The following is a 25,265-nucleotide window of genomic DNA, read 5'->3' on the forward strand; positions in this document are numbered from 1 at the left end:
TTGCCGGGTACGAAAAATATACACTGAATTTTTAATTGTTCGAAATTAGTTATACAAATGAAAAGCAATTGCAAGTTTCCTAACAAAATTGCATGAGTGTAATTAATTATTCATAATTAATGACAATTATACACTTTGGTCCAGAGAGTATGAGTAACGTACGAGAGAGAAAGCGGGTGCAATGTCGGCAAAAAAAACAACTACAACCAACTCCATCTAGTATTTGGCGTTTCTTGGCATTTTTAGTGTAATACTAAAGCAAAATCACTACAGTATTAAGTGTGATATTTGTTTTTGATTGAATAAAAACAACAACTTTTTTTAAAACTGAAAGTAAAGAGCAACAATGAAACTTAAACGAACAGCAATTATTCTGTATATGATGAGGGTTGCCCCTTCCTTAATCTCTCGCTCGTCACGCTAAACATTTTTAGTGCTTTGAAGAAAATTTCCTATCCCCTTTCAATGGCCCTTTTGTTTCAGGATTCGTTCTTACGGAATTGGGACAAAAATTCAAGCTTTAGCATAAAGATCAAGTGATCGAGGAAAGGGGCAGTAGAGTTAATATGGATGGAAATTCTCTGTGACTTTTGATCTTCGCGCGGCTGATACCATCGCTAAATATAAGGTTTTCTGACGTTTAATTGCATTTTGTTTGAGTCAGTTCCAACTGAATTAACTTGCTTAGATTAAGCATTAAGATAAATGTCCATGTTAACCATTCATCTTGAACGGACAATATCAAACAGTTCGTGGTAACGAACTGTAGTAAGGAGCGACCCGGCTAAATAGTAACCAAAACTCTAAAAAATGGAATTTTGATACCAATACCTACATCAAAAGAATCGCCTTTTAATGCTGATTTTAAATATATAAGTTTCATCAAGTTTAGTATTACCCATCAAAAGTTACGAGCCTGAGAAAATTTGCGTTATTTTAGAAAATAGGGGGAAATGCCCCCTAGAAGTCATATAATCTTAACAAAAATCACACCTTCAGATTCAGCGTATCAGAGAACCCTACTGTAGAAGTTTCAAGCTCCTATCTACAAAAATGTGGAATTTTGTATTTTTGCCAGAAGGCAGATCACGGATGCGTGTTTATTTGTTTTTTGTTTTTGTTTTTTCCCCAGGGGTGATCGTATCGACCCAGTTGTCCTACAATGTTGCAAGAGGGCTCATTCTAACGGAAATGATAAGTTCTAGTGCCCTTTTTAAGTGACCAAAAAATTGGAGGACACCTAGGCCCCCTCCCACGCTAATTATTTTACCAAAGTCAACGGATCAACATTCTGAGATAGCCATTTTATTCAGTGTAGTCGAAAAACCTTATAACTATGTCTTTCGGGACGACTTACTGCCCCAAAGTCCCCGTGGGAGGGGCAACAAGTTACAAACTTTGACCAGTGCTTACATATAGTAATGGTTATTAGGAAGTGTACAGGCGTTTTCAGGAGGATTTTTTGGTTGGGGGGAGGGGTTGAGAAGAGGGGGATATGCTGGGGGAACTTTCCATCGATAATTTGTCATGGGGGAAGAAAATCTCCATGAAGGGAGCGAAGGATTTACTAGCATTATTTAAAAAAAAAACAATGACAAAATAAATATGAAAAAGTTTTTTCAGCTGGAAGTAGGGAACAGCATTAAAACTTAAAACAAACAGAAATTATTACCCATATGAGGGGCTCACCTCCTCCTAATACCTCGCTCTTTACGCTAAAGTATTTTTAGTAATTTCAACTATTTATTCTACGGCTTTTGTGATTCAGGGGTCATTCTTAATGAATTGGGACAAAATTTAAGCTTTAGTGTAAAGAGCGAGGTACTGACGAGGGGGTGAACCCCCTCATATATGTAATAAAAATATGAGAATACAAAAGTTCTTTACGTAAGCTAATTTATAAGTTACGTAAACCTTTTACTAATAAAAAGATTCGTAAAACTTAAAAGTTCTAGTTGCCTTTTTAATTAACCAAAAAATCGGAAGGCAACTAGGCTTCCTCCCCCGCTCCTCAAAATCATTCGATCAAAATTATGAGAAAGCCATTTAGCCCCCAAAAAAATGCAAATTTCGTTTTAATTATTCCTCTGCGGAGAGCCAAAATCAAAACATGCATTGATTCAAAAACGTTCAGAAATTAAATATAAAAAAACAAGTTTTTTTAACTGAAAGTAAGGAGCGACATTAAAACTTAAAACGAACAGAAATTACTTCGTATATGAAAGAGGCTGCTTCCTCGTCAACGCCCTGCTCATTACGCTAAAGTTTTTTACTGTTTTAAAAAGAAGAATTGAGTGAAAGAGTCAAACTTTAGCGTAAAGAGCGGGGCGTTGATGAGGAAGCAGCCTCTTTCGTATACGAAGTAATTTCTGTTCGTTTTAAGTTTTAATGTCGCTCCCTACTTTCAGTTAAAAAAACTTGTTTTTTTTTATTTAATTACTTTACAAGAACGAAAGTGCCACCATGAGGCATTACTTCCTCTACAGTAGGGAAGCACAGTGTAGTTTTTTGAAATTTTTTCAAATCAAATGGTTCTCTTATAATTTTCAATTAATAGCAACTTGGTCTTCTTTGGCGCAAGATCATGGTTTGGTGCCATAAAATTTCAGAAAACACCATTTCCTCTTGGAAAATTCGTTTTGGTCACTAAAAAGGGTTCTAGTAATTCCTCTCTCGTTTTTCTAGGACCATTGGCTCGATACGATCACACCGCGGGAAAAAAATAAATAAAGATACATCCTTCTTCTTTCTTCTGGCAAAAAAACGAAATAAACAAACAAACAGAATTCCACATTTTTATCGATAGGAGCTTCAAACCTCCTAAAAATAGCCCCCTCCCCTGTCTCTAGGGAAATACCCAAGAACTTATTCGGGGTTTGGGTTCAAGTAAAATTAGGAAGCACTCGTATAATTCATGAGACTTAGTGTCATGGGTCTGGTGACTCAAATTTTATACTTTAGAGACAAGACACAAACGTTACTCGCCCAAAGGTTTTAGATCACTAATACAAAGTAAGTTTACAAAAAAAGACGAAAATCAAACTTCAAACGCTTACAGTTGAAATCTAAAATAAGATGCACCAGCCATGAAGATGTTAATCTTTAAGGAGGGAGACATAGGACCGTATCAAATATTTTTGGTCTGTAGGGGATGAAGTTCGGGGCGTTGGTTTTACCAAATAAGTTGAAAACGCATCGAAATGTGTTTTTGGAGTTTTTATTACGCTTCTACCAGTCGGACAAACATTTTTGAGGAGGAGGTGGTGGAGTTGGCTCAAACACCTAATCCCTCCCCTGAATACAGCCTTGGAGAAGCATTATGTGCGCTGAGTTCACTCAAAACAGCAAAAATAGATGATTTATAGGAACATTGTGGACAGACTGCAAATATGATTTGAGCTGAGGATTTAATATATCCCCCCCCTTGTATGAACTCTCTCAGCATGCATCTTTTGCTTTCTTAAAAGTGCGGTAAAATTGTGGGCTTTATTAACCAATTCATGAGAAAACTACCATGAATACAAGAACATTGTCGCGTAACAAAACAGTCACAGTCAAGCCTGCATTCAGGGGATGGATAGTCAGAGCCGTTCAAGGGGGGTGACCTCTGTATCAGCTACCCGAGGTGCTGCAGCTAGGGAAGTTACTCACTTTGATCGAATTTTTTATTTCGATTAGGCTTTTTTGCTTATATTTGATTTGAGAGGGGCACAATAATTAATTTTTCCTCACACCAGCCCTAGGAATGACTCTGAGGGTAGTCCTTCCTCCCCAGAAATTCTGAATTTACAGAATTTCTCGGAAATTCTTAGACGGTTGGTGAATTCTATAAATATTTTGTTGCGATAAATGATACGTAGCCTACTATATTTTACCCCCTTTTCTTCCAAAAAAGCTCTTGCTAAAGGGGTTGGTGACATTTATCCCCCCCCCCCCTCTAGTCCCCCAAGATGTCTTGTTCTTGGAACTTTACGTAAACTGAACAACCAGACAACATTAAAAAGTTTGACGGCAATGGATAAATATTTAATTCGGCCCAATGAGACTTCAATTACTTCGATATTTAGCTCCCGCTAATTTAAACCAATCAGAATATTCTTTCAAAAATTTCTGTTCGCACCAAACAAGTTTAAGGAAAAAAACCAAAAGCATATAAATATCAAAATTTGAAAAATATAAAAGAACATCCATGTATAAGCTGTACTAAAATTGCAACCTTCGTTCTTAATAATACAATGTGAAAATGACCTTTAATACCTTTGACCTTTCAAATGCATTGCCCTTATCACCAATTTTGTCATGGTTTCCGCTAGAAAAGGCCTTGACATATGACGTCACTCACTCATATCGGTGGTTTCTAATTGGATTTGACCTGTAGTTCTAAACAGAAAACAGTAGTTCAGAAACATGTGATTCAAAACGATTTAAATTTTTCAATTTTTATTCATTTTGCTGAATTCAGGTAATTTTTCGTCTGTAAATTTGGCTAATAAGTTTATTGAGCGTATATTTTCGAAAGTTGGTGATTTTTTTTCAAGACGTTGATGTAGCGAGGTAGGGGAAGAGAAGAAGCGAGGAAGATACTTCAGACATATATTTGTAGGGGTATGAAACAAAAGAACATGCTATATTTTGTACTTTTCAATTATTAATGGCTTTAAAAAAAATTAAGAGTAGATTTACGAATAGTTAATTGTTTCTGTTCACATGTCCATTTTACACTCATGTCTCTATAATAAAAAGAAGACCGCCGTCTCCTTCCCCTAAAAAGTTGTCCTTAGCGGTAATTCCAAATATACCCCTTCAAATGAAGGGAAACTTGGACCAAAGAAAAAAAAAACAGGCTATGTTTTGTACTTTTTCGATTATTAACAAAATCAAAAAAAAAAATTGACAACAAATTTTATATTGATATTAAATTTATGAGGAGCTGGTTGCTTCTACCAATAAGTTAATGTAGCCTTCATGAGCAAAGTAAAAGTGGAAAATGCAAAATATATCTGTTGTAGCTTTTGGGTCTTTCACTCATGGCCCTATCCAGGAGAGGGGACTACCCGTTTTTTTTTCATTTGTATTATATAGCATTTGGCTTCAGGACTATTTTTATAATGGTTATTATTTAGGATGTTGCCGAGACATTTTTGTACATACCTAAATTTTAGATAAATATACTTTAGGCCCATAGTTGTTGCTTGAATATCTAAAAATACGAATTCATTGAAAAGAACGTTACGTAAATACAGGATAAAATAAAGCAAGGAAATGATTAATGAGGATCATTTTACAGGAGTTGGGGCCTTAGGGGATTAGTATCCTGTATCCGTTGTTTGTTTGTAGCGACTGAGCAATTTAAGAATAAGAAAACTTGAGCTACCCTAAGTGTTATAGCAACCCCACTCAAGTTTTTGATCTGAGTAAAACCGGTTTTTCTGAGTGCATTCGGAGATAATTGTTTTAGTCTCAGTGAGATAAACTACTATGTGGCTATATTTTAATTAAATATTTAATTAAATATTTAATTAAATATTTGGTTATGTTAGATATTTAGTATAATGCTTTCTAGGTGGTTTGCGTTCTCTGTTGCAGTTTCCACAATCCTGTTACTAAAGTTTATATTTTCATATTATCTTGGTACATTTCATTAGGATTTCTTCTTCTTTTCTTCTTTTCTTCGTAACTGTACTTCTTTTACGTGGTCGCTGGAAAACGTAAGTATTAAATCTAATAATGAGGGTAGAATAATACAGCAAGTGATAACCAATGAGAAATACTGGCAGTATTCAAATCTTAAAGGAAGGGGTTGCTTACTTTCACAGTCCTATATACAGTGAGGTAGTGCAATTGTAATATATTAGGCACAGAGGCAGCTATGCGAGGCATGGAATGGCAGAAGTGTGTAACCCATGGTGAATGGGGATAATTCGGAATCTACAGTAGGTAGTGAAGAGTGGGCAGCCCTTCATCTTTCAGTCAATACAAATTTACAGATCTTCTCCCCCTCCCCTATATTTTACCCTTTGTAGCCTTTTTCTAGTCTCATTGGTAAAATAAAAATGGTAAAATAAGAACTGTATTTAACAGTTGCCTTACCCTAGATTTTGAAAAATCCATGTCCCCCTACGTTTCGACGAACTGGTGTCACTGCCACATGGTCTATTAGCAAACTCCTATCTTGATAACCGGTACCATTCATCAGTAACTCAAAAACTAGCTCTAGTTTTTATATGCGAGTTCTTAATTAGGCAATAAAATGTGGCAATTAGGAAAAATTAGACAAGAAAGGGCATGCTTCTTATAGACACAGCTTATGCTAATGTGTCACACTCCAAAATGTCGTGATGCACAGTTGAAAAAAAACTAAGTTTAGACAAGAAACCTTATGCTATGAATTAAGTTACTGGCAAACAAGACTTAAATGATTAACACATCATTTTGCCATTGCTAGAAAAAGACTCCTGAAACCATTTTTTGAAATGAATTACTTTACATACGCTTTTGATGTCTGTTTAATGTATTCTGCTTCTTCTTTTTGAGTTTACTACAGAACATCTCAGGAATTGGCATCAACAAACCATGTCATCAAATTTTGAAGTGAAACCTAGCTTAATTCTGTAAATAAATTATAAACAAAAATTTGTTTAAGTACTTTTTGGTGACGTTCTCGTTATAACTACGTAAAAACCGTGTAGTTTTAATGATCCCCACCCAGTAGTACTCTGGGGTCCTCTGCTCCGCTCCCACCCCGAAGTCTCAAAAATTCTCTGTTTCTGGCACTCCTTATCCAAATAATCAAATGAATTAGTTTTTTTTTTATCTTATCGAGCCCCAGGATTTTTTTTTACAACTATCCTTCTCGCCTCATTTGTTTTACAACTATCCTGAATCGGTCAAGGCCTAGAAAAAGCCAAGACAGATAGTTTTTTAGTTTTTTTTATCTTAATTTTTATCTTTTTTATCTAGTTCTTTATCTTATCGAGCCCCAGGATTTTGTTTTTTACAGTTATCCTTCTCGCCCTCATTTTTTTTATTATTGAACCTTTCCTGAAAATAATCCGCGTTAGTGCCTATTCCCACCCATTTACTTGATTACCATCTACAGAAACCCACTGAGTAACACAATATGTAAGGGAATTTCTCCTGTATGTCTGGCCTAAGCCGAAGCCCGAACCATAATAAACCATTTACAACATTTAGAAACACAGTAGGTGAGCAAATTTGACATATGTTTTGGCACAAGACAAATTTTCCAGAGTTTGCGAGGGGAAACGGCTTCTACCCTTCCCCTGTATGTAGACGCCCTAACACTGCGCACAGTGCAACACCAAAATGTTAAAACCGACAAGTTTCGGGTTTTCAGTTTCTTTTCTCAAGATTGCTGCCCCAACGTGTTGATAAAAACAACCCACTCCTCATCAAACGGTAACGAACTGTAGTAAGGAGCGACCCGGCTCAATAGTAACCAAAACTCTAAAAAATGGAATTTTGATACCAATACCTACATCAAAAGAATCGCATTTTAATGCTGATTTTAAATATATAAGTTTCAACAAGTTTAGTCTTACCCATCAAAAGTTACGAGCCTGAGAACATTTGCGTTATTTTAGGAAATAGGGGGAAACGCCCCCTAGAAGTCATAGAATCTTGACGGAAATCACACCATCAGATTCAGCGTATCAGAGAACCCTATTGTAGAAGTTTCAAGCTCCTATCTACAAAAATGTGGAATTTTGTATTTTTTGCCAGAAGGCAGATCACGGATGCGTGTTTATTTGTTTTTTTGTTTTTTTCCCAGGGGTGATCGTATCGACCCAGTTGTCCTAGAATGTTGCAAGAGGCCTCATTCTAACGGAAATGAAAAGTTCTAGTGCCCTTTTTAAGTGACCAAAAAATTGGAGGGCACCTAGGCCCCCTCCCACGCTAATTATTTTACCAAAGTCAACGGATCAAAATTCTGAGATAGCCATTTTATTCAGCGTAGTCGAAAAACCTTATAACTATGTCTTTGGGGACGACTTACTCCCCCACAGTCCCCGTGGGAGGGGCAACAAGTTACAAACTTTGACCAGTGCTTACATATAGTAATGGTTATTGGGAAATGTACAGGCCTTTTCAGGAGGATTTTTTTTGGTTGGGGAGGGTTTGAGAAGAGGGGGATATGCTGGAGGAACTTTCCATCGATAATTTTTCATGGGGGAAGAAAATCTCCATGAAGGGAGCGCAGGATTTACTAGCATTATTTAAAAAAAACAATGAAAAAATAAATATGAAAAAGTTCCTTCAGCTGGAAGTAAGGAGCAGCATTAAAACTTAAAACAAACAGAAATTATTACCCATTTGAGGGGCTCACCTCCTCCTAATACCTCGCTCTTTACGCTAAAGTATTTTTAGTAATTTCAACTATTTATTCTACGGCTTTTGTGATTCTGGGGTCATTCTTAATGAATTGGGACAAAATTTAAGCTTTAGTGTAAAGAGCGAGGATCTGACAAGGGGGCGAACCCCCTCATATATGTAATAAAAATATGAGAATACAAAAGTTCTTTACGTAAGCTAATTTATAAGTTACGTAAATCTTTTACTAATAAAAATATTCGTAAAAAATTAAAAATTCTAGCCTTTTTTCTGCCTTTTTAATTAACCAAAAAATCGGAGGGCAACTAGGCTTCCTCCCCCGCTCTTTTTTTCTCAAAATCATTCGATCAAAATTATGAGAAAGCCATTTAGCCAAAAAAAAAAAAAATGCAAATTTTGTTTTAATTATTCCTCTGCGGAGAGCCAAAATCAAAACATGCATTGATTCAAAAACGTTCAGAAATTAAATAAAAAAAACAAGTTTTTTTTAACTGAAAGTAAGGAGCGACAATACAAAAGTCCCTTTCATATACGGAGTAATTTCTGTTAGTTTTAAGTTTTAATGTCGCTCCTTACTTTCAGTTAAAAAAAACTTGTTTTTTTATTTAATTTCTGATCCTTTTTTGAATTAATGAATGTTTTGATTTTGGCTCTTCGCACATAAATAATTAAAACGAAATTTGATTACCAATTTTTTGATTACTTAAAAAGGCAACTAGAACTTTAAATTTTTTACGAACATTTCATTAGTAAAAAATTTACGTAGCTTACGAATTAACTTACGTAACGAACTTCTATATTCGTATGTTTTTATTTTCTATATGAGGGGGTTCAGCCCCTCGTCAATACCTCGTTCTTTACACTAAAGCTTGAATTTTGTCGCAATTATTTAAGAATGACCCCTAAATCACAAAAGCCGTAGACTAAATAGTTGATATTACTAAAAATACTTTAGCTTAAAGAGTGAGGTTTTACGAGGAGGTGAACCCCTCATATGCGTAACAATTTCTGTTCGTTTTAAGTTTTAATGCTGCTCCTAACTTTCAGTTTAAAAAACTTTTTTATTTTTTCATTGATTTTTTTTAAATAATGCTAGAAAATCCTGCATCCCCTTCATTGAAATTCTCTTCCCCCATGACAAAATTCTCGATGAAAAGATCCTCCCCTCCCCAAACCAAAAAAATCCCCCTGAAAACATCTGTACACTTCCCAATAACCAATACTATATGTAAACACTGGTCAAAGTTTGTAACTTGCAGCCCCTCCGACGAGGATGGTGGGGGAGTATGACGTCCCCAAAGACATGGTTATTAGGTTTTTAAACTATGATGAATAAAATGGCTATCTCAGAATTTTGATCCGGTGACTTTTGAGGAAAATGAGCGTGGGAGGGGGCCTAGATGTCCTCCAATTTTTTTGGTCACTTTAAAAGGGCACTATAACTTTTGATTCCCGTTAGAATGAGCCCTCTTGCAACATTATAGGACCATTGAGTCGATACGATCACCCCTAGGAAACAAACACGCACCCGTGATCGTCTTCTGGCAAAACATACGAATATCCCCATTTTTGTAGATAGGAGCTTGAAACTTCTGCTGCGGGGTTTTCTAATACGCTGAATGCGATGGTGTGATTTTTGTTGAGATTCTAGACTTTTAGGGGGTTTTCCCCCTATTTTCTAAAATAAGGCAAATTTTCTCAGGCTCGTAACTTTTGATGGGTAAGATGAAACTTGATGAAACTTGTATATTTAAAATCAGTATTAAAGTGCGATTCTTTTGATGTACCTATTGGTATCAAAATTACATTTTTTAGAGTTTCGGTTACTATTGAGCCGGGTCGCTCCTTACTGCAGTTCGTTACCACGAACTGTTTGATATGACATGACTGTAGTAAAGCTGTAAAGCTACTGTATATACGATATTGTTTTTTGCAATTTTCTTAGATTTGTCTCGCTTTTTGTTTTTGCGAATTTATTAATCCCGTTTTTGCCAAGTCCGGTTTTGTAAGATACGACCTATGTAATGTTTACGGTTCCAACTCCAGTCTTAAAACAAGACAAATAAACAACTCGTTTTAAGGTCACAATCATTGCTTAATGCAGGTCAGTAATAAAACCAACCCTACAAAAACATTTGGATAACTTTATAAAAACCGATTAACATGTAAGGCATCATATAAAAGAAACATGTAAAAGACATGAATAGCTTTTACGCTTTGTTTAATCTTTAACCTTAATTTGGCTAGTCATGGCAGGCCCGTCAATTGGGGAGGGGTGCATGTGCCCCTATTTTTTGCTGCCCCCTTCGCACCCTAGATTTTGAAAAGCACCCTTGTTTGGAATTGTCAATGCCAATTTTTTGGGGCATAGTTTCAGTGAAACTATTGAAACAAAGAACAAAGTTGTTCCCTAGTCTCGGAAAGTACATTTTGCACCCTCGCTACATTTTTGGGAATTGTCACCCTGATTCTGCTAAACAATGAAACCGCGGTTAAAAATATATTATTCCCATGATTTGGTTTCCAACCCCTTTTGGTGTACTTTCTCGGAAAGTACATTTTGCACCCTCGCTACATTCTGGGAATTGTCACCCCCTGATTCTGCTAAACAATGAAACCACGCATAAAAATATATTATTCCCATAATTTGGTTTCCAACCCCTTTTGGTGGTGCCCGTTGGACCCCCTATGAAGGCATTTTTTTAAACCATTTGAAAATTCTGATCAAAATCAAGAACGTATCCAGGATTTTTTTCGGGGGTTGCAAAAAACTGTAAAACGCGTCAAAATTTGTTTATATTCATTTTGTCATGTTTTTAAGAGTCAAACATTTCGAGGGGAGATGTTCAACCCCCTCCCCACGGATACGGCATTTGCAATAATTTACTTTCTCAGAATTTGGTCCATGCTAATGAGAGCCCCGGAGGAGGAGGATTCGGCTCGCCAATTACTGCACAATTGAGTTGGCACTGTTTCCGGATTGATAATAACACAATTTTTCTCTTATGTATTTACATCCTCTTAAAACATGAAATTTTAGAAATATTTTTAGGCTTACATAATGGGTTTGACACAGTCCTGAAGGCCCTCCTTGCTCCATTTACTCTTTTCAGTCATTTACAAGTGAAGATTTTCCAAAAATGTTTTTTTTTTACACTTGGACTGCTATAGGAACTTTGACCCTCTGGCTGTGACCTCTCTCGCCATGACAACGATAATGTAACAGCTGAAAACATTGCATCTGAACGCAGTTTCCCCGATACTCGGAAGAAGTAGCATACTATATAGTAAATGGATGTCTGGAGATTTTATTTTATTCAATGTATTTTAATGAATATTCAGTTGCTTAAAGGTAAAAGTACATTGATATACGTTTCACTGCTCTAGAAAATCGGGGCTCAGATCAAGAATGCTAGGTTTTGTTGGAGCATTCTCCTGCTAAACTAATTATAATAACATTTTAAATAATATTTTTGTACTTATCGCTTAGCCAGTACACACTCAATAATTTGGCTCTATAAAATCAGACAATTGCCGGTTTATTCCTGTTTGTGTACGGAGACAACTAGTTTCGGTTCAGTGGAAAACTACATTGTAGCTATATTTTCTTAAATATTTAGTTGGTATTTTGATTAGGCTAGGTTATACTTTCCATGTAGCCCCGCTATACTTATCCAATGACTCCCCCCTAATTTGCACATATACAACCCAAATTATACATATCCTATCTTTCTCCCAAGCGTCTCAGTTGTGTCAACCCCGTATCTGTAGATGCAAATTCTCGAGTGTTTACTGGCTAACAGATCAGTAGGTCTACAATATTTTTTTTTTATTAATTTTGCTGAGTTACACACAGAGAAAAATTCCAGAACGAAAAGATAATTGGTTAAAAGATAATCGAAGTAATGGGGAAACTCAATATTAGGGCTATATATGGGACGATTATGGGAGGGGTGAATTTAAGAGCGAATTGATTATTGTATTTGGAAAGAGCATGAAAAAGGGCTAAATTTTTCGTTGTTCATATTTTTGACTTACGAATAAAGTGATCATACCACTCGATGCCTTTTTCTTAAGCTTTTTACGAATATAATAATCGCTTCTATCGCAAATTCAAATTTAGGTCCTTTTTGAGATCTTGAAAATGACCAAAATATTACCAGTTTTTGGGTGTAAAAAAGGCTTAAACCTAACCTAAGCATTCTACACCTTCTTCCATTGGCCTTCATATTTTCGATATTTTATCGAAAACGTCGTAAATAAAATAAACAACGAAAAATTTACCCAAAAATTGCTCACCTTGTCCCTATGTCAATTATATTATCAAACAGTTCGTGGTAACGAACTGTAGTAAGGAGCGACCCGGCTCAATAGTAAACGAAACTCTAAAAAACGGAATTTCGATGCTTAAAGATATATCAAAAGAATCAGATTTTTATGCTGATTTTAAATATATAAGTTTCATCAAATTTAGTCTTTGTCATCAAAAGTTACAAGCCTGAGAAAATTTGTCTTAATTTGGAAAATAGGGGGTAGCACCCTCTATAAGTCATAGGATCTTAACGAAAATCGCACTATCGCATTCAGCGTATCAGAGAACCCTATAGAAAAAATTTCAAGGTCCAATCTACAAAAATGTGGAATTTCGTATTTTTTGCCAGAAGACAAATCACAGGTGCGTGTTTATTTGTTTTTTTATTTTTTGTTTTTTTCCCCAGGGGTCATCGTATCGACCAAGTGGTCCTAGAGTGTTGCAAGAGGGCTCGTTCTAACGGAAATGAAAAGTTCTAGTGCCCTTTTTAAGTGACCAAAAATCGCAGGGCACCTAGGCCCCCTCCCACGCTCATTTTTTCCCAAAGTCAACGGATCAAAATTTTGAGATAGCCATTTTGTTCTGCATAGTCGAAAACCATAATAACTATGTCTTTGGGGATGACTTACGCCCCAAAGTTCCTGGGGGAGGGGCTGCAAGTTACAAACTTTGACCAATGTTTACATACAGTAATGGTAACTGGGAAGTGTACCGACGTTATCAGGGGGATTTTTTTGTTTGGGTGTGGGGTTCAGGGGAGGGGGCTATATGGGAGGATCTTTCCTTGGAGGAATATTTCATGGGGGAAGAGAAATTCAATGAAAAGGGCGCAGGACTTCCTAGCATTACTATGAAAAAAAAAACAATGAAAATATAAACATGAAAAAGTTTTTTCAATTGAAAGTAAGGAGAAGCATTAAAACTTAAAACGAACAGAGATTATTACGCATATGAGGGTTCTAAAAATACTTTAGCATAAAGAGAGAGGTATTTAGGAGGAGATAAATACTTCGCTCTTTATGCTAAAAATTTTTAAGTAATTTAAACTATTTATTCTACGGTCTTTCTGATTCAGGGGTCATTCTTAAAGAATTGGGACAAAACAAGATTTAGTGTGAAGAGCGAGGTATTAACGAGGGGACCAACCCCCTCATATATATAATCAAAAATATAAGAATATAAAAGTTTGTTACGTAAGTTAATTCTTAAGTTACGTATTTTTTTTACTAATAAAAACGTTTGTTAAAAATTAAAAGATCTACTTGCCTCTTTAAGTAACCGAAAAATTGGAGGGCAACTAGGCCTCCTTCCCCACCCCTTCTTTCTCAAAATCGTCTGATCAAAACTAAGAGAAAGCCATTTAGCCAAAAAAAGAATTAATATGCAAATTTCATTTTAATAATTTATGCACGGAGAGCCAAAATCAGACATGCATTAATTCAAAAACTTTCAGAAATTAAATAAAAAAATAAGTTTTTTGAAATGAAAGTAAGGAGCGACATTAAAACATAAAACGAACAGAAATTACTCCGTATATGAAAGGGGCTCTTCCTCCTCGACACCCCGCTCCTTGCGCTAAAGTTTGATTCTTTCTCGCAACTCTACTTTTAAAACAATAAAAAACTTTTATTGAATGTTTATTGACAGAGCATAGAAAAGGCAGCAGACAATGTATTCACTTTATTCCCAGCTAAAATATGTGAATATGTAAATATTCATAAAATATCTTTTATAAACACCCAAGAAAACGTTACAATAATAAAATTTTTACTTTGTAATGGGCAGAGTTCCCCTGCAGCGCCGTTCGAAGGGGGGGCGAATCAAGCTACCCCATGTGCCATGGTTGGGGATGGGGCACTGTGGTTGTAGCTTCTTGGGCTTTTTGGGTACTTATGTATCATTGCGACGCTACTCAAGAACTGATCTGATTTGTCTGCGTAAAACCGGTTTGTCTGTCTGCAAACGGAGACAATTAGCTTAGGCAAACTAAGATAACTACTTTATAGGTATATTTTAATCAAATATTTATTGTATAGATTTGGTATTTTGGTTAGGTTATGTTAGGTATTTAATATAATATGCTCTGGGCGGCCTACTTTCCATATTTCTTTGTTGTAGTTTCCATGATTCGATATATTTTATTACTTTTATTATGATATATAATATACTTTTATTACGATATATTTTATAATTTGTTGTATTTTCATCATATTTCGGTATATTTTATTAGGATTAACCTAACATCACTTTTTGAGTGGTGTTGCAATAACACATAAGTACCATTTTGTGCTTTATTTTTGACCTGGAAGGGGGGCCCACAATTAATTTCTCCCCGGCCACCATCAACCCTAAGAACAGCCAATTTCCATGAATTTCATGTTTCCTTCCATTTTGTACCGTGTTTCTAATTACGAGGGGGGGGGCTTTCGGCATGGTAGTGACTAATATCTTTGAAAAGAGTGTTGATTGGGAAATCGAATTGGAACGGTGCTACTCTTTTGTGACCATAATATTTCCTTCCGAAGAAGACGTAGACAGACTGTTACCTTTTAATAGCTTGGGCATGCATAGATTCTAAGCCCGGAGGAGCTTATACTAACAAAAATGTATGTGGATCGGAAATAAAACATTTTTACCCCCCCCCCCCCCAGCCACCCTGAATTTTCGAAGATTTTAAGCTGATTAGACATCCATGAATTTCTGGACATTGCCTCTGCCTCTGGACATTGTCATCTGCCTCTGGACATTGGAAGATTCAGATAATTTAGGGCAATTGTCTCTCCTGTATGTTGACCCTGGAAGCATGCTTACTAGCCATTTTAATATTAATGAACCAAATAGCTCTATCAAGGCGTTGATTCAACACCTCGGGGGAGGGCTATCTAGACAACTGGTGGTAAAAAGGGCAGGGGAAGAGGGCTGGTTACCCTTCAATTACTGCTGACCCTTAAATAGGACACAAAAAACTTCAATCTTCGATCGAATGAGCTATATCCCGAGTTTCTAACACCACACCTTCCATACAAAGTAGCCGGGGTAACAAATCAATAAAACAATAAAATCAATTGAACAAATCAATAAAACAATAAGATCAATTGTACAAATCAATAAAACAATAAAATCATTTGAACAAATCAATAAAACAATAAAATCAATTGAAAAAATCAATAAAATCAATTGAAAAAATCTATAAAACAATAAAATCAATTGGACAAATCAATAAAACAATAAAATCAATTGAACAAATCAATAAAACAATAAAATCAATTGAACAAATCAATAAAACAGTAAAATCAATAAATTCAATTGTACAAATCAATAAAACAATAAAATCATTTGAACAAATCAATAAAACAATAAAATCAATTGAAAAAATCAATAAAATCAATTGAAAAAATCTATAAAACAATAAAATCAATTGGACAAATCAATAAAACAATAAAATCAATTGAACAAATCAATAAAACAATAAAATCAATTGAACAAATCAATAAAACAGTAAAATCAATAAATTCAATTGTACAAATCAATAAAACAATAAAATCAATTGAACAAATCAATAAAACAATAAAATCAATTGAAAAAAAAATCAATAAAACAATAAAATAAATTGAAAAAATCAATAAAACAATAAAATCAATTGAACAAATCAATAAAACAATAAAATCAATTGGACAAATCAATAAAACAATAAAATCAATAAAATCAATTGAAAAAATCAATAAAACAATAAAATCAATTGAACAAATCAATAAAACAGTAAAATCAATAAAACAATAAAATCAATTGAAAAAAATCAATAAAACAATAAAATCAATAAAATCAATTGAAAAAATCAATAAAACAATAAAATCAATTGAACAAATCAATAAAACAATAAAGTCAATTGAACAAATCAATAAAACAATAAAATCAATTGTACAAATCAATGAAACAATAAAATCAATTGAACAAATCAATAAAACAATAAAATCAATTGAAAAAAAATCAATAAAACAATAAAATCAATAAAACAATAAAATCAATAAAATCAATTGAACGAATCAATAAAACAATAAAATCAATTGAACAAATCAATAAAACAGTAAAATCAATAAATTCAATTGAACAAATCAATAAAACATTGCAGCCACAGTGCTGTTGTCTTAGTCAACTCTAGTGCGCTGATAAATGACCACACGAACCTATCAGCTCCATACTTACTATATTTTATCTCCATTAATTCTTAGCCACTGGCAGGATCTAAAAAAAAGCTCGCAGGCAATGACTGGCCTCCAAAGCATTTAGGTAACCTCTGCTATCTAGATAGATATCTAACGTAGCCTAACGCCCATAATGTCCCGACTATCATTTTTCATACAAAATAGATTGAAGCTAATGTAACTATTGCAATATGAGAAGCAGTTCTCCTCACATTCTAATTATCTCTGGGTTTTATATTCAGCCAATGGGTGTTTTCAATAATATGAATTTCGGCAGGTATGAATTCAGAAGGAGAGCTAGTTCCCCCTATTTCTATTTTTTTACCGATTCTCTAGGTGGTTTACATTCAAATTATTAGTTTTTCTCGGTACTTACGTTTTATAACGACCACACCAACGAAGCAAAGTTAGGTTAATCATAATGAAATGTGTCAAAATATGACGAAAACATAATATTTTAGGGTAATTTTGTCTTATAATCACCACCCTCAAGATCTTATATCGCGAACATGAGACAATAACCGGTTTTCATGGTCTTTCTACTAGATAATATTAGCTTCGGCTCGGCGGGAAACTATATTGTAGCTATATTTTAATTAAATATTTAGTTGGAATTTTGGTTAGGTTATTTTAGGGTACGTATTTAATATAATGCGGTTTGGGCGGCCCCACTTCAATAATTCTTTGTTGTAGTTTGCGTAATTTTGTTGATAAAGTATTATATTTTCATCATATTTTGTTTTATTTCATTAGCATTCACCAAACTTCACTTCTCGACAGAATTTGAGTGTGGTGGCTTAAAGAAATAAGTACCTACTCTGGTCACAAATTTGGAAACTACAATAGAGAAGTATGGAAAGCAGGCCGCCCAGAACAAATTATATTAAATACCTAAACTAACCACGTCTATATTAAATATCTAATTAAAATACACCTGCATAGATACCGCTTATCTTGCTCAGGCTTGGCTGATTATCTCCGAGTGGACACATAAAACCGGTTTCATTACAGATCGAGAACAAAGTTTGGTGGCTATAACATCTAAGTACCATTTTTTTTTTATTCTCCCTCTCCACAAAAAAAAACCCTACGTACGTGCTTAGATTTGCACATTTGGTCTGAAATGATTTTCAGCGCACATGTATGCGAGTGTTTTCAGTAATAGCAAGGTAGGTGCAACTGATTTGATGTTCAATATCAAACTGTTCGTGGTAACGAACTGTAAATAAGGAGCAACCCGGATCAATAGGAACCGAAACTCTAAAAAACAGAATTTTGATACCAATGGATCCATCAAAAGAATCGGCTTTTTAAGCTGATTTAAATATATAAGTTTTATCAAGTTTAGTCCGACTCATCAAAAGTTACGAGCCTGAAAAACTGTGCCCTATTTTTGAAAAAAAGGAGGAAACCCCCAAGAGTCATATAATCATAATGAAAATCACACCATCAGGTTCAGCGTATCAGAGAACTCTACTGTAGAGGTTTCAAGCTCCTATCTGCAAGAATGTGGAATTTTGTATATTTTGAAAGAAGAAAGATCTCACGTGCGTGTTTTTTTATTTGTTTTTTTTCCCCCTGGAGTGATCGTATCGACCAAGTGGTCTTAGAATATTGCGAGATAGCTCATCCGAACGGAAATTGAAAGTTCTAGTACCCTTTTTAAGTGACCAAAAAATTAAAGGGCAACTAGGTCCCCTCCAATGCTCTTTTTTCTCCAGTCACCGGATCTAAATTGCTATTTTGTTCAGCATAGTCGAAAAATCTAATATCTATGTCTTTGAGGATGACTTTATCCCCCACAGTCCCCGGGGGGAAGGGATGCAAGTTATGACTTTCGCCCATTGTTTCATATAATATTGGTTATGGGGAGGTATACAGACGTTTTGAGCGGATATTTTTTTCTGGTGGGGGTTGGGGGAGAGAGTTTTTTGGGAGGATGTTTCCATCGAGGAATTTTTCATGGGGGAGAGGATTTTCTATGAAGGGGGTGCTGGATTTCCCGGGATCATTAAAAAAACGATCAGAAATTAAATATAAAAAAACGCTTCAGAAGAAAAACGTTTCTTCAACTGAAAGTAAGGAGCAACATTAACACTTAAAACGAACAGAAATTATTACGTATATGAGGGGGTTCGTCCCCTCGTCAATGCCTCGCAGTTTATGCTAAAGTTTTTTTCTAGTACTTTCAAAAGAGCTATTTATTCTAATTAAACGGCCTTTGTGATTGAGGGGTCATTCTTAAAGAATTGGAGCAAAATTCGAACTTTAGTGTAAAGAGCGAGGTATTGACGAGGGGGGAGACCCCCTCATATACGTAGGTCTAAAAATTTCTGTTCGTTTGAAGTTTTAATGTTGCTGCTTACTATGAGTTGAAAATTTTTTTTATTTAATCCACTCAAAGACGTCAAGACAGTTATGTATTTACGGATCTGTCTTTTTAAGAATCATTTTGTTTTAAAACCTCGGCGTAAGTTTCAGAAATCCTTCAAACCCAATTTGTTTCTTTTCTATGCCAAATAAGTATATTTTTTTTATATTTTGAACCCCCTCCTCTTATTGACGAAATGTTGGCTGGTCAAATATTGAGTTTGAAACCGCTGATGACTCTCTGGTCAAGTATACCACTATCCCCCCTACGAGAAAACACTTAATATTCATTCAAAAATCCATAGACTACAGTTAAATACTTAAACTGCCCAAACATACTAAGGCACGGACACCTGAGGCATAGGGAGGAAGACCAGAAGGAGTCGATTTTTAAATTATTTTCGATAATTTTCTTATAAAAGACTCTTTTAAAAGAGAAAGTCTTGGAAGCATTTTTCAAAATGACTAAGGAAAAAAAAGCTATGAGTAGCTACAGATAAATCCCTTTAGGGAGTTTCAGTTGAATTAATTATTAAACAGGATTAAAAAATATATAACATAGCCCCCCGCGGGACTTAATGGGTTTAAAATACAGCAGGAGACCCTGTTTTGATTATGTTCTAGGTAATTGTTTTGTCAACTAGCCAATTCATTCTCTTAATATGGCAATAATAATCAGTATGAAAACGGTAATATTCGCAGTTATATGCCTGCTTACTGGGAGGCACCTTTCCTTTAATTTGTCTGAAGGATGAAACATTTAGAGTAAAGGCCAAAAATACGCCTTCTTCGTGGTTTGACTAAAACTCTTCTGAGCCTCTCTTCCCTTCAGGTTTGCATTTATATGTACCTCTATAATATGCTACTTAATTCATTGGTAACTGACTACATGTTACCTTGTAACGTTTTACTGTGTTACCATGTGGCGGCTGTATTCTATGCTGTTTGAACTGTTGGTACCTGACTACGTATTACCGTGTAACTAAAATTCAACAATTATGCTTTACCTTGACATATGACAAATGATAGATATAATTCAACGTAAAAAGTGACAGATTTAATCCTTAAGGTAAAAATGCCACACGGCTATTAGGAAAGTATAACAGCGTTATGGGTAGTTTTTCAACAGATGTTGCATTTAAGAGTGAGAGATCGTAATGATTGTGTGTACATTGGTTATAAAGAAGGCGGTAGAGTTCATGTCTTTCTTTGTAGAATCTCAGACAGCGGCGTCGTTTTTGAGGGGGGCAGTTGCCCCACAATAATTTGGAGAAAAATTATTATATAACCAATACCCCTTGACTCTCCGGATATGGACCCCTCTTGCCCCCAGACAAAATTATTGGAGCTACACCACTGGTCTCAGGTGAAATCTGCGATTTGACACTGGTGACAATTTGACCCCCCCCCCTAAACTAAATATAGCAACTTCCTTTTAAAATGAGTCCATAAACAGATCTATATTGTTCCAGTTCCCCTGCTAGTGGGGAAAAAAGACACATCAGTGTTACATGCAAAAAAGTGATTTTCCTTGCAGTTCAAAGTATGGGGCTGTAAGTTTTACTCTCTGGGTTTCGGCAAGAGGAATTCCAATGGCGTACTTTTCGTTTCCATTCAAGGCAATTTTTGAGGAGTTTTAGGGCATTTTTGGAAATTCTCTTAAATTTGTTTTTAAAGTAGCATTTTATAATTATTACTAATCGGAAATAATGGCTACCATTCCTGAATTAGCTACAGTTTTTCTTAAACGTGTTTTTAAATATTTGGTTACTATGGGCCGTGGCTTCTTCTTCTTTCCAAATTATACAATTCCAGTGCATTGTATCATTCGCCACTTGTTTTTGTAGCTATGAAACCGGTTCTCTGAGATGTAACCTAAACGTTATTCTTGAATATGTTTCCAAAAACCGACAAGTACCAATTAACTCAATGGAATAGAAATATGGTAAAATTGGATCAATTTGGCTAATTAGATTGTTTTTACCATTTGGGCTAACAGTGTAACAAAGTAAACCTGATAGCCATGATAGTCACTTCTTATAGACATATTAATTTGCAGTAGGTTATTCACAGGTGGCTAGGACTCGTCATGCGGATGAAGGATGACAGATTGTCAAGGATTGTCCTTGTCGGCCAGCCTTCTAGGGCCAAAGGAAAACCTGGTCCTCGTCGAGTGGAGTGGGAGGATCTCGTAAGGAAAGAATTAAGAGGAATTGAAATTTCTTTGGAGGGTGTAAAGAGGGAGGTTTTGAATAGATTGGGACGGAGGAGCATGCGTAGCTGTGTTGGGGTTAGGCGGCATTTTCTGCAGTGAGTTAGAACTTAGTATTAGTAGCCTAGTAGGAGGCTATACACAGTATCAGTTCTTGTGAGAATTTCTGGGCTTTTCTTCCATGGCATAACCAAAGTTAAATTCTGTGTCGCATTAAATATATTAATGGTTATATCAAAAAGGCTATATTTAGAGGACTCAATAATACATGTAACCGATGGAGCAAGGTATCCGGTGAGAAATGAGAAACACCTCGAGTTACACAATATTGACGGCATTACAGAAATGCTAGATGTAAGCCGTCGAGATATGGTATCGAAGTACACCTGCCCTCAGACGTCACCATTTCCTCTATCTTTAATTTTTGTAAAGATAAAATCACAAGTGATCATCCAGTTGACTCAAATTTCATGTAGGCTAGTTGTGGTGGTCTTACACTCGTCGAACTATGAAACACCTAAATTATTGCTTTCATGAAAGTGCTTTGTCAATTGTCACATGCTTGAAAAAAATATTAATAATGGTGACATCTTATCTGGTCCTAGACCACTACACTCCTATACATAAAATCTTCTTTGACAAAAAACAAAAAGAGTTCTAGTGCCTGTTTCCCAACTTACTAAACGAAATATTGGAGTCCATAGAGATTGCCAAAAACATTTAAGGTCTTAACAGTGATCATGGTAAAGTCAAAAGTAAGTGAGGTATGGGGCCTTTTGATCCTCAGATTGAAATACCAGCCCCACCTGTGCATACCTCCCTGCCCGAAGATAATGCGGCACAGGTCCAGTTTAAATTATTGCGTGAAACCAAAGACTTTGTCTTAGGCATTTGAAGATTGCAAAACCGGTTATTTAGGTCTGCATCTCTGTTACCACAATTGATTGTCATCATTCTTTGTTATATGTGTGACATCACAATGCCTTTTCCAGAGGGGCGTAGCTGCGGAATTTTTATTGGGGAGCAAAAGGGGGTGCTATTGAAGTAGGTGCTATTCAAGCGTTAGTGACAAAAAAGTAGGTATTTAGCAAATACGCTGCTTGGTGAATTTAAAAACATTACTTAATTCTGAAAAATTAGAAAAAATGAGGTATTTTTAACTTACGAACGGGTGATCGGATCTCAATGAAATTTGATATTTAGAAGGATATCGTGTCTCAAAGCTCTTATTTTAAATCCCGACCGGATCTGGTGACATTGGGAGGAGTTTGGGGGGGACCTAAAATCATGGAAAACGCTTAGATTGGTGGCATCGGGATGAAACTTGGCGGGAAAAATAAGCAGAAGTCTTTGGTACGTGATTTACATAATTGGAACGGATCCTCTCTATTGGGGGGGGGGGGTTAATTCTGAAAAGTTAGAAAAAATGACGTATTTTTAACTTACGGAGGAGTGATCGGATCTTCATGAAAGTTCACATTTAGAAAGACCTCGTAACTCAGATCTCTTATTTTAAATCTCAATCGGATCCAGCGTCATTGGGGGGCAGTTGGGGGGACCGGAAATCTTAGAAAATACTTAAAGCGGAGAGATCAGGATGAAACTGGACGGGAAGAATAAAAACCTGTCTAAGATACGTGACTGGCATAACTGGAGCGGATCTGCTCTCTTTGGCGGAGTTGGGGGGGGGGTAATTTGGAAAAATGAGGTATTTGTAACTTACGAAAGGGTGACCAGATATTAATGAAATTTGATATTTATAAAGGATCTTGTGCTTTAAAGCTCTAATTTTAAATTCCGACCAGATCCTGTGACATTGGGGGGAATTGGAGGGGGAAACCGGAATTCTTGGAAAACGTGAAAATTGGGGTATTTTTATCTTACGAATATGTAATCCGATCTTAATGAAATTTGATATTTAGAACAAATACATGTCTCAGAGCTCTTATTTCAAATCCCGACCAGATCTTTGACATTGGGGGGAGTTGGAGGGTGAAATCTTGGAAAACACTTGGAGTGGAGGAATCGGGATGAAGCTTGGTGGATAGAATAAGCAAATGTCCTTGATACGTGATTGACGTAACCGTACTGGATTCGCTCTCTTTGGAGGAGTTCGGGAGTTGGGGGGAGGGGTTCAGTGATTTGGCGAGTTTGGTGCTTCTGGGCGTACTATGAAAATCGGTAGGCGTGTCAGGGACCTGCACAAATTGACTTGATAAAGTCGTTTTTCCAGATTCGACCATCTGGGGGGCTAAAGGGAGAGGTAAAATTAGAAAAAATTAGGTATTTATAACTTACGAGTGGGTGATCAGATCTTAATGAGTTTTGATATTTAGAAGGACATCGTGACTCAGAGCTCCCGGCATTAAGCCTCTGATTTTCCTTTTAAATCAATCTATTGATTATTAGAATTTTGTTAGAGCTCATACCATATGAGATCTTGGCTCTTCTTGCCTTGTCGCAAGTGCCATATGAGTTCTTAGCTCTTCTTTCAATAGGCATAAGGGGTGATACCTAGCATGGGGATGCCTTAGGGAATCTACGGTAGGCACGCCACTTGCCTGGGTAGGGAATTTAAAGTGCCGAAACCCTACAGGCAACTGTGTATTCTCCTTATGAGCCCTTGCGTTGGGTTGTCGCCTCTGAATTATTTGTCCTTTTTTTATTGTTTTTAATATTTGGTAAATGACGATTCATACTTACTTACGACACGACTGCCTGTCCGTCTATTATTCTTTACTGTTGATTGTATATGTCTATGCTGTTTGACCTATGTAATTGGGTGGATGAGTAGGGTTAAGGCCTCATTCAAGTACTTATCTACATTAATTACTAAAGTAGGAAAACAGTCTTCCTTCCTCCTTCTGTCTTTTTTTATGGTGAATGTTTATTTCTGTGTGTGTGCTGTTGCATTGGTGATTTCTTTTTTCATTATATTGTTTATTGCTCTCATTTTTTGCAATGTGACAGCGGAAACAAATTTCCTTGACCTTTTTGATTCCGGTTCATTAGATTTATCTGACATATCAGGTGGATAGAGGCAAAGCTCTGAGGTGAAATGAGATTTACTTTATTTGACCTCAGTAAATTATCATATATTGAATTCAATCCAAATTCACCTGTATCTCTGTTTATGGAATTATTCTTGATTTTTTTCTTCGAGTGTTTCCTTGAAAATTCGCTTTAAACATTGGTCCCTAGAAATCCTAGAGACATTCTCAAACAAAACAAAATGATGTGAATAATTAGAAATATGTTCCGTTAGAGCCGACGTGAAATCTTCCGGTTTGAATTTTTGCTTTAAGGACAACGAAGTCGAATTATGATGTTGTAGCAATATCATTTTCAGATTCTGATTAGTAGGTCCCACATAAGAGCTTCCACAATTACATGGAATTCTAAAAACACCACTTTGTTGCGCTACGGAAGTTTGATCCTTTCCAGAATTTAAAAAGTTACTACCTCTTAAAGCTACCTTTAAGTCATTATTTCGTAAAATTCTTTTAAGTTCTTCATTCAGCCTTAGAACATATGGTAAAGAACAGAAAACATCTTTCTTTTCTGTTGTTTCCTGAATATCGTTAGAAAATTTCAGAAATTGTTCCTTCTTTTCAAAAAGTCTGGCCAATTAACCAACCTAGATCAGGGTTACTTATTAAAATTTCTTTTAATAATAATTCTGACCGCATTTTTAGAATTTGCTCTCCAAAATTCACTGAGGAGGAATTATCTATTCTAATAGCCCTGGTATCCATTGGGCATTGTTTGACAACGAATATTCAGAAAATATTAAAAAATTTTTAGCATCGTTGCGGCA

At 35.6% G+C, this 25,265-nt stretch overlaps 1 protein-coding gene across 7 annotated transcripts in view; it reads left to right on the forward strand.

The window, feature by feature from the left end:
• Positions 1 to 25,265, forward strand: part of LOC136043738 (orphan steroid hormone receptor 2-like) — a 302,790-nt gene that overhangs the window by 53,460 nt on the left and 224,065 nt on the right. The window contains exon 1 of one of the 7 annotated variants that reach the window (XM_065728654.1): positions 4,351 to 4,462. The exons of 5 other annotated variants lie outside the window; for them this stretch is intronic. The gene's annotated coding sequence lies outside the window, so the exon portion shown is untranslated. Of the gene's footprint in view, positions 1 to 4,350; positions 4,463 to 11,596; positions 11,705 to 25,265 lie in introns of those variants that run through there. One more of the 7 variants, XM_065728652.1, reaches the window with a different exon arrangement.

The sequence above is a fragment of the Artemia franciscana genome, unplaced genomic scaffold (assembly GCF_032884065.1).
Source record: "Artemia franciscana unplaced genomic scaffold, ASM3288406v1 Scaffold_898, whole genome shotgun sequence".
Taxonomy (NCBI): domain Eukaryota; kingdom Metazoa; phylum Arthropoda; class Branchiopoda; order Anostraca; family Artemiidae; genus Artemia; species Artemia franciscana.